Consider the following 21,729-nt stretch of genomic DNA (forward strand, 5'->3'; position numbering starts at 1 on the left):
GGCCTTGAGTTTGACATATATGCTCTACAGTGAAATCCATGCATGAACAAGACCATGAAGGTCTATCCACCTCATCTGAGCAACCAGAAGCAGACCATGAAAGTCTACCAAGCTCACGTGAACAACAATAAGTCTATGAAAGTCTACCCAGCACACATGAACAACAAGAAGACGATGCATGTCCAACCACTGTACGAATAGTGACACAGTGATCACAATCAACATACACGATGTGTAAGATCACAGCGAGACTGACCGACCTCAGCTTGTCTGTACGTGTTTACCAGCACCGCATGTCCTTCGACATTTACGACGGCGCGGGGACTCTGCTGCAGGATGGGAGAATCGCACCCATGATGTCAGGAGGGACTCAATTCACAGGAACGGCAGCAGGACACAGACAGACAGCTCTCATGTAACATCTAGTATAAGCTCTGGAGAGAGAACAAACTTACTCAATAAAGCATTTGCTTCAACTGGATGACTCAGAGCTTTATTCAGACATAATAAATAATATATCCGGCACACCGCCAGTCTGAGCCCTCTCCCGGCAATTGTGGGCCAGCTTTTCCTGAGGAGACACAGAGAGGGCATCGTTAGCCACACGTGTGGTTCACAGTGAAGTGTTGTCACTAAACCAGTGTGTCTTAACCCGTATACGATGGACAAATGACTACCAGTCTGTTTATGAAACAATGCAGTATTTAATTACTATCTCACAAGTGTAAAGTTAATCAGTCTCACACACGTAGAAAATAAGTTAAACTACAAAGCAGGTTTGCACAAGACCTTAACTTAACTTCAAGTCACTGATAAGTACCAGACAGATAAAGGCCTTTATCCATGTCTTGCAGTCCTTGATGGGTGGTTGTTGGTCTGGTCCTTCTGCTCGTGGTGTGGATGGTCTTCCTATTCGGAAGGTGAAATGTCACCATTGTTGGTTGCTGCTGCAGAGAGAGATTGAGGGGTTGTGCAGCACCTTTTATCTCTGGGATTTCACGCCTTCTTCGATGTTGACCACTTTTCCCAATTCCTTGCCGGATGCCATTTGAGGTGGTCACAGGAGGAAAGGTTGAAGGGGGAGGGGATGCAGTAAGAGTTGGAGCCTTGAAGGGGGAGGGTTGGGGTGGAAAGGTCTCCGGGGGGAGGCATATTGGTTTCTATTCACTCCTGCTGCTTGGTGCAGGTCATTGCCCTTTTTCCTGCACTGTAGGCCACTCCTCGTCACACATACCGGTGGACAGGGGGGGTTGCCCTGTACGCCAACAGTGCAAGGTTGAAGTCAGAAGCAGAGTCTGCAGCCTTGCAGAGCAGTTGCTTCACTACATGGAGCCCTTACTCGACCTTCACGTTGGACTGCGGGTACTGTGAGCTTCAGGTAATGTGTTTGAATTGGTACGACTTGGCGCAATTGGACCACTCTTGGCTGTGGAAGCAGGGACCATTGTCGACCATGTCTGAGTGGAATACCATGCCTGGGAAATGTCTCCTTGGCAAATGTCTCCTTGCAGGCCTTGATGACTGTCCTTGATGTGAGGCCTGACAGCTTTACAACTTCTGGGTAATTTGAGAAATAATCTTATGATCAGCACATAGTCATGCCCATTGGCGTGAAAAAGGTCAATTCCCAACTTGGATCACGGAGAGGTCACAATCTCGTGTTGCTGGGGTGTTTCTTTTGTTTGAGCAGGCTGGAAACGTTGGCAGGTCACACAATTGAGGACCATGTTGGATATGTCCTGGTTGATTCCAGGCCAAAAGACAGCCTGCCGGGCCCCGTGCCTACACTTTACGACACCTCGGTGTCCCTCGTGGATTTGTTTGAGCACTAAGCTCTGCAGACTGTGAGGAATAACGATACAATCTAACTTGAGGAGGATCCCCGCGACGACTATCAGGTCGTCCTTCACATTGAAGAACTGAGGGCATTGCCCTTTCTGCCAGTCATTAGCAAGGTGGTACATTACATGCTTTGGCAGTCTCTTCACGAATGCTGATCACTCTTCCATCTGAGTACGGGAGGTTGCTGGCACAGTGCCTCAATCTGGCGGATGAAGTCAACCTCTTCACAGGGCAAGGTGATGGAGCGGGACAGGGCATCCGCAATTATCAGCTCCTTGCCTGGTGTGTATACTAACTCAAAGTCGTACCTTCGGTGTCAAAGGATCTGAAGCCTGGGCGTCATGTCATTCAAGTACTTATGAATGATATGGACCAAGGGTCTGTGGTCAGTCTCCACTATGAATGTTGGTAGACCGTAAATGTAGTCATGGAGCTTTACAATGCCGGTTAGGAGGCCCAGGCACTCTCTCTCTATTTTTGCGTACCTCTGTTCAGTGGGAGTCATGGCCCTTGACTCATAAGCAACTGGAGTCCAGGACGAGGAGTCATCCCTCTGGAGGAGCACCGCATCAATGCCGTCCTGGCTTGCATCCATGGAGATATTTGTTTCCCTGTCCGGGTCAAAAACGCTAGTACCGGAGCAGTGGTGAACTTTACTTTACTCTGCTTGCTGTGTGGGTAGCCACTGGAATGCAGTGGACTTCTTCACCAGATGCCTGAGAGCCGTGGTGTGTGAGGCCATGTTGGGAATGAATTTTCCCAAGAAGTTCACCATTCAGAGGAAACGTAGCGCTGCCTTTTTGTCTTCCGGGGTCTTCATAGCGTTAGTGGCTTTGACCTTGTCCGAATCTGGTCACACACCCTGCTGAGATCTGGTTGCCCAAGAACTTGATGGTTGACATGCCAAAGGAGCACTTGGCCTTGTTCTGCTTGAGGCCGTTTGCATGGACACGTTGAAAGACTTGTTTGAGACGAGATATGTGTTACTTGGGAGTCGTGGACCATATGATTACATCATCTACGTAGTCACGCACACCTTCAATGCCCTCCATCATCTGCTCCATAATCCTGACGAAGGTTTGAGGCTGAGACAATGCCGAACGACATACGGTTATAACAGTACCTGCAAAATGGTGTGTTGTATCTGCCAGAAATCACGCAATGCATCTAGCTTTGGGAAGAATTTGGCGTGTGCCATCTCACTGGTCAGTTCCTCCCGCTTCGGGATCGAGTAGTGTTGCCGCATTATGTTCTGGTTAAGATCTTTGGGATCTATGCATATCCACAACTCTCCTGAGGGCTTCTTCACACACCATTGAGCTGACCCAGTCAGTTGGTTCCGCCACTTCGGAGATGTTGCCCTGGTCTTGGAGCTCCTGTAGCTGTGCCTTTAAAAATACCTTCAGAGGAGCCGGCACCCGGCGTGGTGCCTGGATTACGGTGTGGCACAGGCCTGAGTAGGATCTTGTAGCAGTATGGCAGAGTGCCCATTCCATCAAACACATCCGGATATTGGGCAAGGATGTCATCAATGTCAGCCTGAAGATCCACATTGGAAGAAGACATGGCATGGACTTGCTGTACGAGGTTGAGTAGCTTGCATGGGCACCGAGCAGGGATCCCTTATCAGGCTTGACGAATACATGACAAGATCCTTATGCAGTTATGGCATTGCCATTATAATCGAGGTGCTTGCAGGCTGGCGGAAGAATTTCGGGTTGCTTTTTAATGCGGTCAAAATCAGCTTGAGAGATGAGACCAGCAGAAGCACTAGTGTCCATCTTGAACTGGATGCTGCATTGATTAACTTGTATGACAGCACGCCATTCGTCCGCGGAATCCACATTGAGGATAGATAGGCGTCTTGCTGAATTTGAAGAGGCATACACGCATGTAGTGATGATGCCCACACTATAGGGGGACTCCAGACAGTCGTCCTTTGAATCCGTGGTGCTACCAGTATCAGAATCCAGTAAACCCTACTGTACACATTGAAAACGCTTGCGTTGGAAATGGGACGCTGGTCCTTGACTGGTGGTGCAGACTTGCACAAGGCTGCATAATGTCCAGGCTTCCCGCAATTTAAACATCACCTGCCTTTTGAAGGACATTGCCACTTTAAGTGGGTGGTGCTGCAGTTCGGGCACATCATGACGTTGACGTCGTTACGCTCTGTGCGTCGTCGCACATGCACAATGCGGTCAGCCGACGTTCGTACCTGCGCAGTTTGGTTTTCGGCCGCTTTGTTCTCCCATTCGTGTTGCGCATGCATGGGGCCCCGTGAAAAGCGCGCGAAATGGCCGCTTTCATCGATACTGAGGCGCTGCTTCCGGGCGATGGCCTGTACACTCTCTGCCTCGTGGGAGGCAAGTTTTTCGTATTCTGCCAATTTGAAACAGGAGTACAGATTTCTCATGTGCTCATGCACTACACACATCTCGATTGCGACTGGCAGGGTCATGTGCTTAATTTTGAGGAGTTGCCCCCACAAGGAATCGGAGTGCACCCCAAACACGGATCTGATCCCTGATGATGGAATCAGCGGTTGCACCATAATTGCAGGACTGCGCTAATATACGGAGATGAATTAGAAATTATTGGAACGGTTCATCCTTACCCTGAAGGCGTTGTTGGAAGATACAGCGCTCAAAGGTCTCGTTTGTTTCGACTTCACAGTGACTGTCGAACTTCTCCAAAATAGTGTTGAATTTGGTCTTGTCCTGGCCGTCGGTAAAATTAAGCGAGTTGAAAATTTGGATGGCTTTGTCCCCTGCAGTTGATAGGAGCAGCGTGATTTTTCTGGCATCGGCGCATCCTCGAGGTCTGAAGCCTCAATGTAGAGAAGGAACCTTTGCTTGAAGACCCGCCAGTTGGCGCCGAGATTGTCGAAGATCTGTAGCTGTGGAGGGGCCTGGATCTTCTCCATGCCGCTGGAAGGCACTTGCTGGTCGTCATGGAATCACTTGAGTTAAACCACGTAGAGATAGTAGACTACTTGTACCATGGTACCATGTCGTGTCACGCTGGGGTAACACGGACTGCAACTGGATGCAGTTTACTTGAAAGTAGACTCCAAACTTTGACGTTAGTTCAATACGTTTTATTGAACTTGTTAAGCAGTGCATACAGTTTGCTGTGGGTTTGACACTACTAATCTAAGCGTGCTTACTATAACTAACTAGACCAGTCTAGCTCTGAGCCACGTGTAGAAGGTGCTAACTGATACATACACCCTGACTGTCACTACAGATGTCAACAGTAGATAGAGGCAGAGTGCTGATGCCTTGTGTGTTTTATGGTGCCAGACCACCTTCTAGTGTTCTGCCTGGTGATTAGTTGTGTTCTGTCCTGTGTGTTGATTGGCTGTACTGGGTGTCTGTCACTACCTGTCTATCTCATTACGTGCATGAGTGCATATCATGACAGTCAACATTGACATATACAGTCCACACCTGAACCTCCCCCCCCCCCCCCCCCCCAATATTCAATGCCATCCAGTCCCCAAAAGAGTACCGTGAATGACACCCATGAATTGTAGACACCCCCCACCTCCCCTCCCAGATTCCTCCCCTCCAATTCCTCTTGTAAACTCCTGCCCCCAACCTCTGTTCCTTCCCCCAACTTTTCACCCCGGCTCGACTCACTGAAACCTGTTCTACCAGGCTCCGATGGTCGCAGCCCCTCCCCCACCTCACTCCCGTTCACTGGCCTGCTTGAACCGGCCAGGGTGGAGGCCCCCGCCCGGGTCTCCTTCCCCCTTGCCCGCCCCCAGGAAAACCAAGAAATCCCCTTTAGCACACAACCCCAACATACACACCCAAGCCCCAAAGAACCATCATTGCAAATGAAAGTCCCAACTCTTCCCTTGTCCAAATATATATAGCGTCGACTCATTTAGTAAATACACCAACACGCAGTGAAAGAAAAGTTATTTATTTTTTCTCCATCACGTTCCGCAACTCGTCCCTATCGAGGTAAGTTGATCACTGCTGTGATAGTGCCTCTTCCACTTCCTTCAGTGTCTCACCTTGCTCCCGCACCTCAGCCGCTGCGCTTGATACCGCCGCCCTCACTGGGGCAATCGCCTCCTCCACCAGCACTTTCAATACGATCCCCATCTCCTTCATTGCCTCCATGTGTTTTGTGAACTGTTTATCAAGTTCCACAGCCATCACCTTGGTCATTTCTTCTGCTGTGAGCAATGCGGCCTCCCCTGGTGCTCCAGCCTCCACTTTCCTTCCAGTTCCTGCGCTGATTTTTTCACTCCGCCGCGTATTTTCATTAACCCCCTTTTTCACGGCTGTTTTTCTCCCAAACTTGGACATTTCTCCTTCTTACAGCCTTTTCAACCTCCGTTGCCCCCGGGACAGGACGTTAAAACTCCAAAGTTCCTATTCTCGAGCGGGCTTCTCCAGTGTGCAGCTGCCTCACGCCCGTTGTCACCGGAAGTCGTCCAGCGGAGGTGAGGCATGACTACAGATTTAGAATCTATACTGGATTCTGCAAAATCTGTCAGAGAAGGAGTTCACATTAGCCAACAGGAAGTTTGCATACGTCAAACTGAGGCGTCTGGCGAGGACTCTTAAACAACATAGCTTAAAACATAGCAAAATCCAAATGTACTTTAGCTCTGAATCAGCTGGGAGGACAGGCGTGCTAATATTAGTGTCCATTTAGTCCATTGCACTAGTATCAAGGCCATGATCATTCGAAACAGACTCCGCTGCGCTTAGGATGTTAGAGTCCGACTGCTAAAGCAAATCCTAACACAGCTCGAGGAGGAAGACAAAGGAAGCTTTTCAAAGACACCTTCAAGGCTTCCCCCAAGAAATGAAACCTAGACATCAACGTCTGGGTGATACTTGCTCAGACAAAAGCTGCTTGGAGGAACCTTCTGATTAAAGGGACACAATCTTCGAGTACACCCGATGGCAAGAGCAGCCTGGAAAAGACCAATACCACATTTTGGATCCTCGTGCCAAGTTAGTGACTGAAGATGCGGTTCCAGGATCGGGCTCATCTGCCACTCAAGGACCCACAGAACCCGTGATCAGTAACACTTGAGTATATTAGGACAATCATACTCGTTAGTGAGTGATCACCGAAGATTACAAATACACCAAATAACATCCTCATGACAAACCAAAGTTCAAAAAAACATTTCACTTTCTGACTCCGAACTCACTTTTTAAAGTATTTTTAATGGCATTAATAGCTTCATGATTTTTTTCTTTCACTTTATTTGTATTTTAAACAGATTTATAAATGATGAGCACCAATTATATAAATATTAACCTACCAATAAAATGGCTCCCAACGACTCCTGCCTCCGCTTGATGATCCTGCACAGAGAGAAAAAACACTAAAAGTCAACCAAATTAGGGCTGTCCCAGTGTTGCACGTTTTACTTGAGTGTATTACGCGTTTTATTGGAGTGTATTAATACGCCTCCGTTTAAAGGCCGTGTGCTTAACACTACTACAGCTCTGTGTATGTAATTATGCTCGGAGTCCCCAGGTGCCGTATTTAGACACCTCACAAGTATATCAAGGTCAGGTTCAAAGTAATAAATCTGTACACCGATTAGTAAGTTCAAACGATTGATATTTATTATAACAAATAAAATAAATACACATGCATACGCTAAAGAGACTAAGTTACTTCTAAACTAAACGACTAAAATACTTATCTAAACAGGAACAGGCAAGGTCAGGGAGCGAGGCCTGCATCCCGTTCTTGGTCTGCAACTCTCAAAGTGTTAAAGGTCGTCAGGGTCTAGCAAGTCTGGCTCACGTAGCGATCGTTGTGGTGACACTTACAGTTCGATGGCTGGTGGCTCAACGGCTGGTGATGGAACGGGAGTCAGGATGCGATGTATCAGAAAAGTGATGAAGACAAAACAACAGCAAGCCGGAGCAACAACAGACCGGACCATGTGCGGGATTTACTTTTATAGGTCCCCCCAAAGTCCGTGCCTCTTCGGGGCGGACTCTACCTGCTGTATATCGATTGGGTCTTCTTCCAATCGATATTTTCCAAACCCCCCAATCTGAGGGTCGCTTCTCGATGGGTGGGGCGGTCTCTATGGTGCTTTGTGATGGATACTTATGGTGCCATTTCGTCTGGGCGTCTACTCAAAGTATCCATTCAAACCTAAATGTTTCTATTGTGTGGGCCTGGATCTGGATCACCTCATTACTATGTAAATCGTTGTTGCCATTTACACCTTTAGCTGAGATTCTGCACCTGGCCATAAACTGGTTTCTGTACGTGCAGAATGCTAATTACTTCTGCAAACTGCTTGTCCTTGCTAAGACTGTTTTCTCCCTGCAGCCTTAGCAGTTCTCCATTTTGTAGCCCAGTGTCCATCTTAGGTGGCTACACCCAGGATTCTGAACACAGCAGGTTCTGTGCATCAAGACAAGCAGGTTCAAAAAAGTACAGGGAAGTTTAAATGCGGTGTGTTTCCAGCGCACATGTCCGCGTGTCCATACTTCCTGCTCAACGCTTCGTGCATACAATTCGGCAATTACACATGTCTGGGAAACTGAACGAAGTTACGGGCCATCATCTCCTGTCTGGAAGGTATACAAGGTCCATTCTGTGAAAGGATCATGGCTGGAACCCATTTTTCTCCTGTGGAGTAATTCCTGGAAAACACCCCTTGCACTTGGTGGCAGACACGGGTGGGATTTTTTGGTCCCACGCAGATGCGTGGATTTCCTGACGACTAGGGTCTCATTGATGACGGTGGGACTGGTAGATCCTGCTGGTGGGTGGCCTTTGTCACTGAAAAATACAACGGGGGCTGGCAGCAAAATCATGCCCATGATATTTTGCTTTACTTGCCCACCGTTACATCTGTCGTGGTTTCTAAACAATTTCTTTTATTTTTGGAGGTTTCAGCAAGTTGAATACCGAGTGTAGTTGCCTTTTCGTCATTAATAATACAGGAGAGATTTTAATGAATGAGCAGAATTGGTTAAGGCGTTTGATAGTGAACCTTGTTCCCTGGTTGCTCTTAATGTGTGTTTTCATGGTTTGAACAAAACATTCTGCTAGTCCCTTTGTAGCAGGATGGTACGGTGCAGACCTAATATGTTGAATACTTGTAACTTGACCATGAAAAGGTAGTCAAAATGCGTTGTGAAAGTTAATCTTCTTTAATACTTTAAAATATAGTATGGACTCTAAAATGTAGCAACTGGCTAAACATTGAAATAACAATAACAATAGAATTTGGATTAATGACCGTTAAATCTGAATAGACACAGTTAACTCATATCAACACTTACTGATGATATCAGCAATGGATTTAAATATGATATAATAGCATGCCCTTTCAAGAAAGTTGTGAATTCTTGACAAATTGAGGTCCATTATTGGTCACCAGGCTTGGGGAATCCAAACCTAAAGACTTCTATCCTCTTTATCATCTTTTCTGATGAAGTTTACTTCATTATGTCTACTTCTGATCACTGAACGATCATTGACAGTTACCAAAAATATGTCCTTCCGAAGATCCTGCAGGTCAGTGTGCACCCATCGCCAAGTCGTTGTACCTTTGCACATGAACAAATGTTACAGCTTTCTCTTCTGTCTCCCAAGTCCAAATCAGGCCACCAGAAATAACTCCTCAATTTTTATTTTGCGCGCACTGGCCTCATACATAATGATGGAAAACAGTTGTTCCTAGTTTTCATGTTTGTTCCTAGTTGGAACAAGGCCATTTCTTCGATCATGGCACTTTGGGCAGGCTGACAGTCAGTCTATCCTGCCAGTCTGTTGAGTAAATACTTTTCCAATAAAGTTCTCGTTTATTTGTGTCTTTTGTGGTCCGCAAGCCTATCCCTTAAAAATACCATAAAGAAAACTGACAATAAGGTGACTGACCGACACTGAACACCCAAAAAAGAACTGCAGAAATCCGGCGGAGTAAGAAATGTCGTCGATCCATGCTGCAGCCATCCAAAAAGGATTTAAGATAAAAACATCTCTGCACCTGGCAGCAGAGGGATGCCAAATAATAGCAACAACCATTGAAGGAACCAAAATTTAAATAAGATTTTGGTGAAAACAGCATCAAAGGAATGAATCTTCCCATATGCTTTACCCTGAATGTTTTGGAACCATGCTCCGCGCAGTGAGTAACAAAGTACCCTGCAACGGAAGTTTAGAGCCGACAATGTCCAAAAACGGAAGGAAACAGGGTGAGCTCAGGGGTACCTTGTTTAAAAAAAGGAAGCAAGCTCATGCTAAAATGTCGTGGTGCATCATGCTTGCGCAAGCCCTTTCCATGAAAAATGATGGAAAGTTTTGGCACTGTGGGGCCATATAACGAGAACTCTAAACCTTGGAGCTCATGTACTGAAAGATTGTATCTGCCCAAGTGAACAAAAGTGCGGCACATGCTATAGTCCCAACTTTTCTGAGTATAATGGGAGGCAGAATAACCAGGCTCAAAAACTTAGGAAACTGTGATATTGCAGGGCCACTTCTCAGCGAAATAACTGTTTGGTTGCGCTGAAGGAAGTGGAAGAGACATTATTGCAGCACAGCGATCAAATTACCTTGATGGGGAAGGAGATGCGGAAGGTGATAGAGATCAACAAGGTTCTGCGAGGCAAAATGGACGACTTGGAAAACAGATCCAGGCAGGCTACAGAATCTGAGGATTGTGGGTCTGCCCGAAGGAGTGGAAGGCCCGAGGCCGACTGAGTATTTTGCCACAATGTTGGCGAAGCTGTTGGGGGAGGGGGATGATCTCTCCCGATATGAACTGGATCGGGTTCATCGGTCGTGGAGGCCTGTACCAAAGGAGAGTGAGCCGCCAAGAGTAGTGACTCTGTTTTCGTAGGCACAGTGTGAAGGAAAAGGTCCTGTGCTGGGCAAAGCAGAAGCGGGTGGTGCAGTGGGCTGGAGCTGGTATACGCATATATCAGGACTTTACGGTGGAGCTGGCGAGTAGGCGGGCTGCCTTCAGTTGGGTGAAGAGGGCACTGTACATCAGTAAGATGCGATGTGGCATAGTATATCCAGCTAAGCTGAGGGTGACCTACAAATCCAAGGACTTTCATTTCAGGACGTCAGAAGCAGCGGAGGAGTTTGCGAAGGCAGAAGGACTGTGGCTGAATTGAGAAATGGTCATGTACCAATGTAGCCTCATGTAACTTCTTTTTCATTGCGCGCTGGTGTATGTGCTAAATGAGCCAAAGTTGTATATATCTCGACATGGGAAGAGATAGGACCTTCACTTGCAATGATGGTTCTTTGGGGCTTGGGTGTGTATGCGGGGTTTGTGTGCTAAAGGGGATTTCTTGGTTTCCCTGGGATCGGGCAAGGGGGAAAGAGACCAGGGCGGGGGCCAGTGAACGGGAGTGATGTGGGGGGAGAGGCTGCGGCCATCGGAGTCCGGTAGAACAGGTTCCGATGAGTCTAGCCGGGGTGGAAAGTTGAGGGGAGGAGTTTTATAAGAGGAAGTGGAGGGGAGGAGTCGGGGAGGGGGGGTACAATTCATGGGTGTCATTAACAGTACTCTTTCGGGGATTGGATGGCATTGAATGTTAGGGGGAGGGGGGTGTGGACTGTATGGGCGAGATTCTCCGCACTCCCGACGGTGCGGAGAATAGCGTGGCTCGTAAAATTTTACGGCCACGCTGTTCCGACGCCCTCCCGCTATTCTCCTCCCCCCCCCCCCCCCCCCCCCCCCCCCCCCCACGCCCAACTCCCGACACGAATCGCTGCCCGCCGTTTTTTTACGGCCGGCAGCGATTCACAGCTGATAGATGGGCCGAGTTCCCAGCCCTTTACGGCTGTTTTTACGAACGGCAAACACACCTGGTCTGGCCGTTCGTAAAAACGGCCGTAAACACTCGCATTTTATAACCATGGCACCGATTGGCACGGCCGTGCCAAGGGTGCCATGGGCCCGCGATCGGTGCCCACCGATCGCGGGCAGCGGGCCCGATGCCCGCGCACTATTTCTCCTTCCGCCGCCCCGCAGTATCCATTCGCGGGGCAGCTGAGGGGCAACCCGGCCCGCGCATGCGCGGGTTTCGTGCAAATGCGCGATGACGTCATCCGCGCATGCGCGGGTTGGAGTCTTCCAATCCGCGCATGCGCGGCTGACGTCATATGACGCGTCAGCCGGCGCTAACTCCGGCAAGCGGGCTTAACGAAATTCGTTAAGCCCGTGATGCCGGAGCTTACGGCGTCGGGCTGCTAGCCCCGACTGGGGACCAGAATCGGTTCCCGGTCGGGAAGGGGCGCGCTGGCGTCAAACCTGCCCGGGTTTGACGCCAGCCTTACGATTTCTCCCCATATGGGAGAATCTCGCCCTATATGTCAATGGTGGCCATAGGCGATTCCTGATTTCCTTTTTTTTCCCTTTGTTTTTCCCACCGTGGGAAGGTTTGTTTTATTTGATGCTTATATTGTCAGGTGGGCTGTTGTTTGGGGTGGTGGGAGCATGGGATCGTTGTTGTTGATGAGGGGATTGACTTTGTATTTGTTACCCCCCCGGTGTAAATTCTGAAGAAAATGTGAAAATGGAGAATAAAAGCATTTTACAAAAAAAAATTAATCTTTGGTTGTCGCTGATAGGTTCAGGTTCCATGAACGCAACCAACAAGATGGTGAATCAATCAGCCGATTCCTAGCTGTTTTGAATAAATCAGCTGACTATTGTGAATATGGAAATGTCTTGAATGACAGCATTAGAGACAGACTATGTGTGTGGGTTAAGAAGTGAAACTATCCAAAAAAGGTTGTTCTCTAAAAACAACTTAAACCTCGAAGGCTTTAGAAGTCGCATTGTCGATGGAATTAGTAGATAAGAAAACCCAACAATTAGGTTCTAGCATAGAATCCACAAAATGTTGGCTGAAACCAGAACACAGGTTCAAAATTGGCACTTGTGCAAAAATTGAACATGCAGCAGCAGATTGCTGGTGCAAAATGCAAAATCCAGGAAATCTGGTAAAAAGAAGCACACGAATGTGCTTGTTGGAGAAAGAAACTACAAGTTCTAAACAAGAACGTATAAAAAGGCAAGCACCAATTGTATCAAATAGGAAACCGAATACAGGGGAAAGAATTCACATGATACTAAAAGGGCACTGCTTTCTGTAATGTTAAGACACTTTGACCAGAACACACTGTCTATCGGAGACTCTTATGTCACCCATGCAGTCGAGCTTAGGCAGGCTGGCCACCAGTTTATTATTCAAACGTTTTACCCAGGGGCCCTTATTTGCGAGATGAACAAAGGACAAACACAGGTTCACAATTTAACCCAAGTTTATTTTGAAATACAATAAATGGGGGTGGCCTCCAGGTGTCTCTTGTACCACTCCCTCTTCACACCCTGGCTTCACAGACAATTAAGTTACCTGGGGTGGGGGGTTTGCAGCATCCAATGGGATTGCCATTTCCGTATATGGAAGATTTAGAATTGCAGAAGTAGGCCATTCAGCCCATCGAGTCTGCACCGGCTCTTGGAAAGAGCACCCTACCCAAGGCCAACAACTCCACCCCATCCCCACAACCCAGCAACCCCACCCAACACTAAGGGCAATTTATCATGGCCAATCCACCTAACCTGCACATCTTTGGACTGTGGGAGGAAACTGGAGCACCCGGAGGAAACCCACGCACACTGGGAGGATGTGCAGACTCTGCACAGACAGTGACCCAAGCCAGAATCGAACCTGGGACCCTGGAGCTGTGAAGCAATTGTGCTATCCACCATGCTGCCCACTGATGCGAGGAGCACCCTCGGTGTTCATCCTCAGGTGAACATAGCCCATTGCATATATGGTGACTGAGGTGCCGGTGAGTCTGGCCGATACTGGCCAATGCACAAAATAATGTTTTTATTTGGTCAAGGTTGAGGAACTCTGGTTCCAGCTTGAAGGACACATTCGGGCTTGCTGTTCCTAGTCTCTGACCTGTGCCTGTGTTTAAACCTGGCCTGCCCAAATTCCCATCAGGCCTGGCTGCTCAAGTTGTTGGTGGCTGTTTAATTTAGATTGTCCAATTCTGTATTTGTCCACTGGGCGGGTGAATGGAGTGGACAGAAATGCTTTTGCAAGTGGGACTGAGACATTCTGATGCTACCGGGTACCCATGTGAGCGCTGGGTCAAACTGTATTGGGAGCGATCCGGTACAGCGGTGCCATAAGGGGTAAGGTTTACCAGCACCCCGTTCTTTTGGTCAGCGTCCTTTCAAGTGGGGTCTTCCTATTGAAGGCCGGCATATTGAAGCTGGAATTGGGCGGGCATGGGTTGGTCCAGAGGGCACAGGATGCACTCCGTGGCCTGTGTCTGCTGGAATGCGGTGAAGGGCTCAAAAGATTCCTTCTAGGGCAGGGGTGGGCAAACTTTTCCGTGCAAGGGCCACATTCAGAAATTCACAATTTTAAAGGGCCGCATAGTAGTAAGTAAAATAATTAATATTTAAAATAGCCAAAATAAAAGGTTTTTAAAGAAAAAAAAGCAATTAATTTTTAATAATTAATATTTTAAAGTAGAAACTTCACATGAAACATTTATTTGAAAAACAAAGTAACTCAGTAAGTAACAGAACAATGTCAATGAGAATGATGCATCTGACTGCAGTCATTTACCAGTTTGTTAAAATCAGGTGTCAAGTTGCTTGTGCTGATCCTTAACACTGACTGAAGATTTGAGTCTGTGAGAAGTGATCTGTTGACTTTCATTATAGAGAAAGTCTGCTCACAAATGTAAGTTGATGCAAACAACACAAACATCTTTCTTGCAAATTTTTTAAAATTTTGAAACTTTTCTGAATGCAGAGATGCATAAAACTCGACCAGTGGTTTACTTTCAAACATCCTCTTTTGCCAGTATTTTCAGTGCAAATAGGGTTGAAAGTCCTTACAAAAAAACTTTTTTTTCAAGCTCTACGGACTGAGCCAGAGTGTGGTCGCGCGGGAAGCCAACAGAAGCACATCCGAGTCATGAGCCTAGCAGAGTCAACGGTGCGGGCGAGTGTAGTGGGGTAGATGAGCGGGGCTGTCTTATTGGTGGGTATAGTTGGGTGCGACCAATAGGACGGTCGTAGTAGTCCCGGTTGTAACCAATTAGCGTGTGGCATATGCCTCAGCGCTTACCCCGGCGGCATCCTGCCTTTAGCCCTCTTTTTCTCTACTTTTCAAAAATGGCGCTTCACCCGGTTATGATTCTGGGCGCCTCATATGACTTGATCTTAGTGGGCTGCATAAAGACCTTTGGCGGGCCGTAGTTTGCCCACCCCTGTTCTAGGGTGACGTAGTGCCGGTGGAAGTTCTGTTTGGAACTAAATGCCTTCATCTGGTTGACAAGGTATTTACCCATCTGGCTTTCTTGGGATCCACCAAGAACTTGTATATGTGAAGATAGGAAGACTATCATCTGTATATAATAGACCATCAGCATCTGTATGTGTCTTGTAAGTTATGTTTTACTGTTGTAGTTCTAGCATCTGACCAGCAGGGGCTGCGAATATGCAGGCACATCTGTTCCGGGACAGGGTGTTAGTAAGGAGTTGATAGCAGTCGCATGTTAGAGTAACTCTGTAATACCTTAGTGTAAATTAGTGTTAGACCATTATTTTCAACTATATTAATTTTAGACATAATAATCCTTTAGTATTAGAAATGAATAATATTGTTGTAAAACAAAGTCTAATGTTCTTTGTTAACATTACCACATCAAGATTCAACATCAGCATAATCAAAGAACGTTACATGATACCGAGGAGTGGATGTCGAAAGAAAATAGGGAAGCTTAGGTACGGCGAGAAGACACAAGAAAACAATCGGAAATTTGGAGAAACTGGGCTGCAAAACAATATACTACCAGAATCGTTGAAGCAAGGTGGAAGCATTGAAGTCTGCCAGCCAATTTCTAATGACTGGGAATGTAGATGCAAACTGGCGTGCTTTCAAGCAACAGTTCACTTTAAAAAAAAAAAAAAAAAAAAATTTTTATTCAAATTTTCACAAAATATCAACAACAAAAAGAAAAAAAGACAAAGAACAGAAACAACAAAATCACCCCCCCCCCCCCCCCCCCAAACCGTGCATACACAAAGGAAGAGATAAATGAATACCCATCATTCCCACAAAACAACTGCCCGTCCCTTCAACAGAAAGGACAGGACTCCACCCCCCCCCCCCGGGCTGCTGCTGCTACTGGCCGCCTCCTATCGTTCTGCCAGGAAATCCAGAAATGGTTGCCACCTCCTGAAAAATCCCTGCACCGACCCCCTTAGGGCAAATTTCACCTTTCTAATTTAATAAACCCTGCCCTATCGTTGACCCAGGCCTCCACGCTTGGGGGCCTCGCATCCTTCCACTGAAGAAGAATCCTCCGCCAGACTACTAGGGACGCAAAGGCTAGAATGCCAGCCTTTCGTCTCCTGCACTCCTGGCTCCACCGCCACCCCAAATATTGCGAGCCCCCAGCCCGGATCGACCCTAGATCCTACCACCCTCGATACCGTCCTTGCAACGCCCTTCCAAAATTTCGCGAGCACTGGGCATGCCCAGAACTTATGGGCATGGTTTGCTGGGCTCAGCACCTAATACACCTGTCCTCGCTCCCACAGAACCGGCTCATCCTTGTCCTGGTCATATGAGCCCTATGCAGCACCTTAAACTGTAGGAGGCCAAGCCTCGCACAAGAAGAGGAGGAGTTCACCCTCCCCAGGGCGTCCGCCCACATCCCCTCCTCTACCTCCACACCCAGCTCCTCCTCCCATTTACCCTTCAGCTCCTCGACCGAGGCCTGGTCCATCTCCTGCATCACTTGGTACGCTGCCGTGATTCTCCCCTCTCCAACCCACACCCCCGAGAGCACCTTGTCCTGGATCCGACGTGGTGGCAGCAGAGGGAACTCCGCCACCTGCCGCCTGACAAACGCCCTTACCTGCATGTACCTAAAGGTGTTCCCCGGGGGGAGCCCGAACTTCCCTTCCAGCTCACCGAGGCTCGCGAACTTCCCGTCTATAAACAGGTCCCCCAACCTCCTGACACCTGCCCTGTGCCAACTCAGGAACCTGCCATCAATTCTCCCCGAAACAAACCGGTGGTTCCCCCGTATGGGGGACCCCATCGAGTCCCCCACCTCCCCTCTGTGCCGCCTCCACTGCCCCCAAATTTTGAGGGTAGCCGCCACCACCGGGCTCGTGGTATACCTCGTTAGAGGGAGCGGCAGCGGTGCCGTTACCAGCGCCTACAGGCTCGTGCCCACACAGGACGCCTTCTCCATCCTCTTCCATGCTGCCCCCTCCATCACCCACTTATGCACCATTGCTGCATTGGCAGCCCAATAATACCCACAGAGGCTGGGCAGCGCACCCCCCCATCCCTGCCCCGCTCTAAGAACACCCTTCTCACCCTCGGGGTCCCGTGTGCCCACACAAACCCCGGAATGCTCCTGTTAACCTGCCTGAAAAAGGCCTTCGGGATAAGGATGGGGAGACACTGGAACAGGAACAGAAATCTCGGGAGCACCGTCATCTTGACTGACTGCACCCTACCCGCCAGAGACAGCGGCAGCATGTCCCACCTCTTAAACTCCTCCATTTGCTCCACCAGCCTTGTGAGGTTAAGTTCATGCAAGACCCCCCAGCTCCTGGCTGTGGTGATATGATCTGCATACCTGTCTGCCATTGGGCCAGAACGTTGGCTTACCATTGGCCCTGGTCGGTCATGTGCGCCCCCCCCCCCCACCACAGACCCCACCTCCCCTTTTTCACCCCAGCACCCCACTCAGCTTCCCCATCCCTCATCCATGGCGTCTCCGCGGCCAGCTCAGATGACGGAGACTACTCTAAGTCCATCGCTCCCGGAGTCCAGGACATCAGCAGGACCATCGGCCGATCCGACGTCAACTCCTCCACTGCGGCGCTCTGCCAGGACGTCAAGGACCACCAAAAGACTGATCGAATCCTTCTAGAGTTCTACAGCCCCATGGACTTTTTTTTGTTGTAGTAAATATCGTTATATCTGGGCCAGTGGGAAGCCCCCAGATTTGATATGGGTAAGGAGAGAAAATTTATTCTCCCGACGGCTACTCATATCACCAGTTCCCTCCCCCCCCCCCCCCAACTCACCCTGGGTCTCGTTCACACCCCCCCCCCCCCGCCTTCCTTCTCCGCAAGGGGTGAATGTGGTGATATGATCTGCATACCTGTCTGCCAATGGGCCAGAACGTCAGCTTACCATTGGCCCTGGTCAGTCATGTGCCTCTCGACCGATTGGCCGAGAGGCTGAGTTAACCACGCCTCTATTAACGAGGTATAAATGGTCAGACGCCTGACGATCGTCCTTTCCATTGTAGACGATCGCAGAGCTGTGTTCTAGTCTATTAAAGCCGGACTTTGGTAAATCACTCGCCTTGCGTACAATTGATGGTACATCACTGGCCACCTGAACCCCCAAGTACCTGAAGCTCCTCTCCGCCCTTTTGAGTGGGAGCCTACCAATCCCCCCCTCCTGGTCCCCCGGGTGTACCACAAAAATCTCGCTCTTCCCAAAGTTGAGTTTATACCCTGAAAAATCCCCAAATTCCTGGAGAATCCCCATCACCTCCGGCATTCCCCCCACCGGGTCCGCCACATACAACAATAGGTCATCCGCATAGAGCGACACTCGATGCTCCTCCCCACCACGGACCAGCCCCGTCCAATCCCCCGACTCCCTCAGTGCCACAGCCAGGGGTTCAATTGCCAGCCCAAAAAGCAGGGGGGACAAGGGATACCCCTGCCTCGTCCCTCGGTATAGCCGAAAATACTCCGACCTCCTCCTATTCGTGTCCACGCTCGTCATCGGGGCCTCACCCAACTGACAAACCCCTCCCCAAACCCGAACCGTTCCAGCACCTCCCACAAGTTGCCCCACTCAACCCTATCAAAGGCCTTCTCCGCGTCCAGCGCCGCCACTATCTCCTCCTCCCCTTCTACCGCCGGCATCATTATAACGTTCAAGAGCCTCCGTATGTTAGTGTTCAGCTGCCTCCACCTAACAAACCCCGTTTGATCCTCGTGGATAACCTGTGGCACACAGTCCTCTATCCTCGTGGCTAAGATCTTTGCCAACAGCTTGGCGTCCACATTCAAGAGTGAGATCGGCCTGTATGACCCAGACTGCAGGGGATTCTTGTCCCGCTTTAGAATCAAGATCAGTGCCCGAGACATCGTCGGGGGCAAAGCCCCCCCTTCCCTTGCCTCGTTAAAGGTCCTAACCAACAGGGGGCCCAGCAGGTCTGCATACATCTTGTAAAATTCAACCGGGAACCCATCCGGCCCCGGCGCCTTCCCCGACTGCATGTTCCCTATCCCTTTGACCAGCTCCTCCAGCTCAACTGGCGCCACCAGACCCTCCACCTGTCCCTTCTCCACCCTCGGGAATCTCAGCCGGTCCAAAAAGCGCCCCATCCCCCCCTCCTCCGCTGAAGGTTTGGACCGATACAGTTTCTCATACAAGTCCCTGAAGACCCCATTAATGTCTACCCCCCCCCTTCGCACAACATTTCCTCCCTGATCCTTAACTCCACCAATCTCCCTCGCCACATCCCGCTTACGGAGCTGGGGTGGAATTCTCCAGGGTCGGAGAATCGCGCGGGGCCGCTGAAAATCCTGCCCCCGCCATGTCCAGAATTCTGCCACACGCAAAAAGTCAGCGTGCCGCCAATCCCGCTGCCCGCCTCGGAGAATGGCTGGGGCCAGCGGGAGGCTAAGGGTTTCTGTGCTGCCGTTATTCTTCGGATGGGCCGAGGTCCGTGGCCACGTCGGCGTTAATCACAACAGGTATTTAACGGCGTCAACCAGTGCTGATGGTTGACGCCGTTCATCGTGGAAGTGGGTGACCCGGGGGGGGGGGGGGGAGAGAAGAGAGAAATCAGAGTGCAAGTGCCGATGGGTTAGTGTGGGGGGCCTCTTTTGTGTAGTCACGGTGGGAGGCGTTGATTTCGTCGCCTGACGTCAGCGGGTGACGCCGACGTGAATGGCGTAACGCCGCTGCTGGCCCATTCGGGCCCGGAGAATATGTGATTTTTCACGGGGCCCGACGCCGGAGTCATCAGCGCCATTTTTGGCGCCGGGTCCCGGGCATCGTGACGGTGACCGGAGAATTTTGCCCCTGGTGTGCCAGCATCCTGCTCACCTTCTCCCCATATTCATACACCGCACCCTGTGCCTTCCTCCACTGAGCTTCCGCCTTTCTGGTGGTCAGTAAGTCGAACTCAGCCTGGAGGCTGCGCCGCTCCCTCGGCAATCCCTCCTCTGGGGCCTCCGCCTATCTCCTGTCCACCCTCACCATCTCCCCCACCAGTCTCTCCCTCTCTCCCGCTCCCTTCTCTCCCTATGGGCTCGAATGGCGATCAACTCCCCCCGAACCACCTCCTTCAGCGCCTCCCAGACCGTCCCCACTCGGACCTCCCCAATGTCTTTGGCCTCCAGATAACTCTTGATACATCCTCGAACCCGCCCCCCCACCTCCTTGTCTACCAGCAGACCCACCTCCAAGCGCCAAAGCGGGCGTTGGTCTCTTCCCCCAGCTCGAGGTCCACCCAGTGCGGGGCGTGGTCAGAAATGGCTATCGCCGAATACTCAGCGTCTTCCACCCTCGCAATCAGCACCCTACTCATAACGAAAAAATCAATCCGAGAATAGGCCTTACGCACATGGCAGAAGTATGAAAATTCCCTGGCCCTCGTGCCACACCACCATCCCCAGGGCCGGCTCAAGGTACCGGCAACTCGGGCAGTCGTCCGTGGCGCCATGTGCTGGGGGCGCCATCAAGGAGTGCGTGACTGGCGTCAGAGACCCGGCGCATGCGCAGCTGGGCCGGTGCCAACCAGCGCATGCGCGGTGGCCGCCCCGCACAAACATGGCGGATGGATCCAGGCTCGCCGGTGGAAGAAAGGAGGCCTGCCGACAAGAGAGACCGGCCCGCCGATCGGTGGGTCCTGATCATGTACCAGGTCACTCCCCCCCCCCCCCCCCTGTAAACGGAGCCTCCCCCGGTGAACGGAGCCCCCTCCCACCAGTGAACGGAGGCCCCCCCCAGTGAACGGAGCCCCCCCAAAGGGCGCCGAAGTTCAGTTTGCCCTAGCGCCATTTCTTTTTTTTTATAAATGTTTTTTTATTGAGTTTTCATATTTTATATATGACAAATTACAAGTTATTAGAGAGAGAGCAAAAAAAAAGGAAAACACAAAAATTTAACATGAATATTTACAGGTAAGCATCTTCATAACAATAATTGTGGCCGCCCCCTTTAGCCAGCATACATATTTTACATTCCCCAATATGGCCGAGGCACATGTTTATAGGCATTTATTTATAGTTTGGTTTTGGGCCTTGGCTTGCCATCAAACCCCCATACCGAGCCCGTAGCCCCCCCCCCCCCCCCCCCTCCCCCCGGCTACCTTCCCCCGATTCCCGTCCATTTTCCCCTGGTTCTTGGCCACCCGACTATTCTTCCTCATGTACGTTGGCCACAAACAGGTCCCGGAACAGTTGCATGAATGGCTCCCACGTTCTGTGGAAGCCGTCGTCCGACCCTCGGATGGCGAATTTGATTTTCTCCATTTGGAGAGATTCCGAGAGGTCAGACAGCCAGTCTGCAGCTCTGGGTGGTGCTGCTGACCGCCAGCCAAACAGGATTCTACGGCGGGCAATCAGGGAGGCAAAGGCAAGGGCGTCCGCCCTCCTCCCCAGGAATAGATCTGGCTGGTCTGAAACCCCGAAGACCGCCACTATCGGGCATGGCTCCACCCTCACCCCCACCACTTTGGACATAGCCTCGAAAAGGCTGTCCAGTACTCCACAAGTCTGGGGCAAGACCAGAACATGTGGGCGTGGTTGGCCGGGCCTCT

The sequence above is a fragment of the Scyliorhinus canicula genome, chromosome 11, assembly GCF_902713615.1.
Source record: "Scyliorhinus canicula chromosome 11, sScyCan1.1, whole genome shotgun sequence".
In the NCBI taxonomy this organism is placed as follows: Eukaryota; Metazoa; Chordata; class Chondrichthyes; order Carcharhiniformes; family Scyliorhinidae; genus Scyliorhinus; species Scyliorhinus canicula.